The sequence below is a fragment of the Oreochromis aureus genome, linkage group 4 (assembly GCF_013358895.1).
Source record: "Oreochromis aureus strain Israel breed Guangdong linkage group 4, ZZ_aureus, whole genome shotgun sequence".
Taxonomy (NCBI): Eukaryota; Metazoa; Chordata; class Actinopteri; order Cichliformes; family Cichlidae; genus Oreochromis; species Oreochromis aureus.
The window spans coordinates 36332638-36338029 of NC_052945.1; the positions used below are offsets into that span (position 1 = coordinate 36332638).

Here is a 5392-nt window from a genome sequence, read left to right on the forward strand (position 1 = left end):
CAATGCTTTTGCATTCTTTCGCAAATGTAGCTGAGTAATTATGTCATTGGCATCGATGAGCCACTGCCAATATGTGACATATTGAAATCGCGTTTGAATTTGTGCTTGTTTTTTGCTTTCACTTTCACTTTGCGATCGCGCGAACTGCACTGAAAAAAATGCAATAGGGTGGTTGTTGAATTTGCATAGAATTACTTCATATATCCAGCATGACTAATTTAAATTTCACATCTAAACATATTTTTGTCTTTTAATTTTCACATATTCTTTAAGAATATTCATTCTTTTAGGGTGTTGAAAAGAAACAAGTTAGTCGTGTTTTATCCTCAAGCTCCGCCCCCTGGAAAGGAAAAATCGGCTGCACTGTCCGCCATTTTTGTCTCTCGCTTTGGAAAATCTACTACCATCTGGAGTTTTACACTTGAAGGTAAATAAGATTTTAAAGCTGACACACCAGTGAGAAAGAGTGTAGACCCTTTATATTTGTGGACTTTTACTGGGGTGTTGTTATTTTACAGGTATGTGGGCTGTTTATCGAAAACCAGGAAAGGCCAATGTTAGGCTCCAGTTAGCTAATGGTAACCGAAATTATGCAATAAGCAAATTAGTAATTAACATATATAATGTGAGTTAATATTGTTTGTATATTCTTTCAGTCTAAATTAACAGACTATTACAAACTTGCATCAGTGTCTGTAGTAAGTGGTGGTACCTGCAGTGTCTTAACCATTAAACAAGCTAATGTAGGGCCGGGATATGACTAGTTTGTTGAAACATGTCTGCTGCCAATGTGACTGCGCACACATGGTAACATTACCAGCACATAGCCACAGCTGCTATAAACATGCTAAAAGGTCAATCTAGCTTCTGTAGTCAGCAGCTGGAAGACTCAACACAGACCCAAGATTCAGTGTAACGGTTATCTAAATGTTGTGTGTCCTGTTTGTAAGCACAGAAAAAGAAATTAAATAAAATGACGACCTTTGCTTCAAGCTAATGTAAGCGTAATGCTATAGCATAAAGCTAATGCAATGATGAGGTTGTTAAATTAGTAAAAATACAGTAAATATATCCAACATGAATCATTTATATTTTTGGTCTAAACATAATTAAGTCTCACGCCTTTCACTTGTTTTAGAAGGATGTTCAGTCTTTTAAACCCAGTCATGTCAAAATAACAGAAAATAGTTATGTTTTCTGTTGAAACTCCACCCCCCAGGGTGTGTTCTGCGAGGGAAAATTCACTGTGGCGTCTGCCATTTTTTGTCTTCGCTTCGTTTACCTTTGGTGCTGAGCTTTACTTTGTCGAGGTAAACTGAAAACTACATGTTTGAGAGGAAACGAAGAGAACATCCATTAGATGGGGAAGTTTTTCTCATGAATTGCCGTTGAGCAACATAATGGAAAAAACAAGTCATTCCTTAAGTTAACTAACGATAATGCTAGCTTAAGCTGCGGGACAATATTATGTGCATTAGCTTTTTTTCAGTGTGTGCCCAGTCACATTCGCTTGTTTTTTCTCAGTGAATACAGACTAACAAACTTGTGTCCATTTAGTTAACTGGTTGTACCTAAAATGTTTTATTTAAACAGTTAAACAAGCTAGTTTGCCATGGGTGGGCTCTGTGTGTGTGTGTGTGTGTGTGTGTGTGTGTGTGTGTGTGTGTGTTCGGAGGGGGGTCTTCACTAAAGTCGGTTTATTTAGGGCATGACACCTATGCAGTACTCATTAGGAGAGGAAGTGCATGACGTGGGGCTTTATTTCATGTTCTGGGGCAGTGAATGTAATGTACTGATAACATGTTAAAGACACACAAAAACCCAACAAATTATTTTAACTGATTTATAGAGAGACTGAGAGGAGGGCTTAAAGAGATAAAAAAAAAATGACAATATAAATATGTTAAATTTATTTTTTCTGTATCGATATATGGTGCTTATCCCTGCTGAAGGGCAGATTGGTGTTGCTTCAGAACAATTCTCTAGCGCTGTTACGTAGAGGTGTTACAGTTAAGGTTTTAATAACATTATTTTATTTACTAGGGAAGATTTGCATATGTTATCTCACATTCTGTAAGGTAAATTTTCTGGAAAGGTCAAATTAACTAATTTAACTAAGTATTAATGAAAGACCTTGATGTGTATATGACAATAATAGATGTAGTTTCTGGGTCATTTTCAGAACTGCAAATGGCCAGAAGGAGGCAACTGCTGTGGTTGCAAACAGGCTTTGGGTGGTATGGAAGTAAGGGCAACTATGGAACTGCTCAGCAACATGGGACCTATAGCTAATAAATAGTAATATGACAAAAATAACAACTTTGTGTGGATGTAACCTTGTGAGATCTGAGATTTTGACAGCATTTTTATGTGACAACTTTCTTTTTAGATAAATGCAGAGTTTAAGTGCATTACCACCATGCCACTGCAGTCCAGATTACTCTCGCAGATAGATGTGCTATCTGACAAACTAATAAAGGTCTTCAAAAGGCGAGGAGGACAAATAGGAAGAAGACTTCAGAACATTCTGGAGCCCACGGCCCAGGTAGAAAAAAAAATAATTTGTGTATACACTTTTAGGAAAATAATAATTTTAACAAAATGCTGCTTGTCACTCTATGCCAGGAGTATGTTGAAAATCACCTGGGATTTTCACAATTTACCATGGGTGCGTTTTTTTTTTTTTTTTTTTACCTGCATTAGAACTATGTGTGGAGTTCATAGTTGAACACCTCTCTATGCTCTGACAGTATTCTGCTTCTTTGCATGGAGATTTCACTTCAGAAATGCATTACCTTTTTAAGCATTCTGAGGACTCAAATCACATGCTGTAATGAATCCATTTTTGTTCACCTAATGTGTTAATGTTAACATTTTTGGAATAGTGACACAGATTAAAATAAGATTTGGTATAATGTTCTTTGACCAGTGTTCTGTTTAATTAAATTTTGGAATTCTGCATTTTCTAGGCCACAGATGAAGCCATTATCCAACGATCTAATAAGGAAACAACCATGGAATTTACATCATAAAGTCAAGAGATGCCAATGGCAGCCCTGAGGACATCGGGATAGTCCTTGAAGGCCAGAGAGTCTGGCAGGATTTGGATAACTATACCCTAGCAGCTGCAATGCTGTTTGGACTAATGTACACTTTGAACCTCACCTACCCACTGGAAAAGTATACCTTGGAGGTATTATAGAAACTGTTTATGGAGCTCAAAAGGAACAGCCTTTCAAAGAAGGCCCAGGTTTTCAGGACCAGACTGTACGATTGAACAGTTTTCCAGTTATGATGTGGGAACAACATGTTTACCTCTTCGAATATGTACCATCCTTTCTTTTAAGCCAGCAAAGGTAAAGTTGCAGTGCATAGTGAAACTTATTTTTCTGGCACTTTTCAACTTGGGGCCTTTATTACTGCAGTGTTCAGTGTTCACTTTTCAAGCCATGGCTCTTTTGAAAAAAAATTCAAACTTTGAATGTCCATTTTTCTCAATGGAAATGGTGCCTTGCACCAATTTCACCAGTTTGCAATTTTTTTTCCCAAGGTGCACCACTACAAACAGATTGCATGGTCTAGTATTAGTGATTGTGATGTTTAGTGATAGAAGCAAGCCAATACTAATCAGTTTAGGTCTCTTGGTTTTGTGCCTGTGGGTTATAATGTTATTTTAAGTCTCTTCTTTGTGTCATTTTAATAATTACACCCCTGTTGCCATATTACCTTATTGCTCTTACATTTAAAAAACTATTTTTTACATAAGCGTGATGTCATAAGGCCCCACAATGTTGAATCCAGGTTACAGCAGATAACTTTGAGGAATGTTGTAGAATGTTTTTCAAGAGATGCATTGTACAAATATGACTCATGTATATTTTGGAAGCCTGAATTGAAAGTCCATTGTTACAACTGTGTAGTATTTTCAAAAATACAGGTCATTGTTCAAAAATGTTTTGCTTATTTCTTTGATTGAAGAGAAAGTGTACAGTACATACAGTAAGATCAGCCTTAATTTAGTTTTATTTATTGAACACTCAATTATATATTAGATTATATATTATATATTAGAAATTTGTCATAAAATAAAATAAGCTTATGAGAGGAGTAGAAATATTTTCCTGCTATTATTTGCTGCTATTAGTATAATCATCATTACCATTTCATGATTGAGAGTGATGTTGCATTCAGATGCATTCAGATGTTCAAATATATGGGTATCATATTAGTCTTTATTACAGGTCCAAGAAGAACCACTTCAAACTGTGGAGTTGAATCTATAATTTTAAATGTTTTTAATGCTTCTATAATCTCAGTGTTTCTGTGTAGACTGCAGCGACAGGAAGTACATGTTTTTGAAGTTACATGCTTTTGCAGAAGTGAAACCGAAAGCAGAGTGAGTGCAAGCCAAAGAGTAGGGTGTTTATTATGCATTTATCTTTGATTTAAGCTTTAAGTAGGTGGATTAGATTGAAACAGTTGTTTTATACATTTTACATAGAAGTTAAGATCATTACACACAGGATGGTCTTAGCCTGGTTGCCTAAGTTGAGGTCAACTAAGGTTCAGAAAGCAGATGCAAACTCTGCACGCACAGACAGACGTGACATACACATACAGACACATATAGTTAGAGAGGTCACGACACGTACGCAGTACACAGCATGCACGCGCCCCCGCACGTGTACGCACACACAGATAGACTCATTTAGTAAGTAAGAGTTTATGACTGCAAAGTTGTGCCTGCATGAGTGACATTTTGTGCAGAACGTGCACCAGATGTCCCAGAAGATAAGCGACAGCGAAGGCGGGCTGACAGGAAGCGCCTGGCGTCGACCCGAAGAAGATGTTCTGTTTTAGACTATGTTAAGAGTCATTGTGGTTTTGGAGTGACGTATGCTTTGTTTAACTCTGCCTGGTAACAGGAAGACTGCCAACCCTATAAAGTCTTTGTGCTGACGATTGTAGTTAGTCCAATACTGAATCTGAACAGTATTGGCTCCGCATATGTGTATTCATTAAAATGCCGTCTAATTGCACACCGGACCGGATCTGTGGTTATTTTTGGATTCCTCTCTCAACATTTGAACCCTAACACTTACCATAAAATAATCTTGTCAATATAACACATAGTAGTCCAATACAATTAACACAAAAAGTTCATGTCTGATAAACAAGTGGTTTCTATAAATATTTGACCGGAATGAAAAACATAACAACAACATAAAAAAGTCATGTTCATGTTACCAGAAAAATGTGTGCAGGTATAACATAAAAAACTCAGGTTAACCAAACATAACTTAATTTCGTGCAACCGATTACAATAATTTTTTTATGTTTATCCCACTGATTATTTTTTTCAGTGTTTGTGTAGAGAGCGGCAGCACTGATT

The 5392-nt window shown here is 36.7% G+C and overlaps 1 long non-coding RNA gene across 1 annotated transcript; it reads left to right on the forward strand.

Annotated features, from left to right (window-relative positions):
• Positions 1–311: 311 nt before the first annotated feature.
• On the forward strand, positions 312–3010 carry LOC120439915. The gene is made up of 3 exons (XR_005612832.1): positions 312–427; positions 2390–2545; positions 2970–3010. It is a non-coding gene; the product is annotated as an uncharacterized LOC120439915 (long non-coding RNA).
• Positions 3011–5392: the final 2382 nt, after the last annotated feature.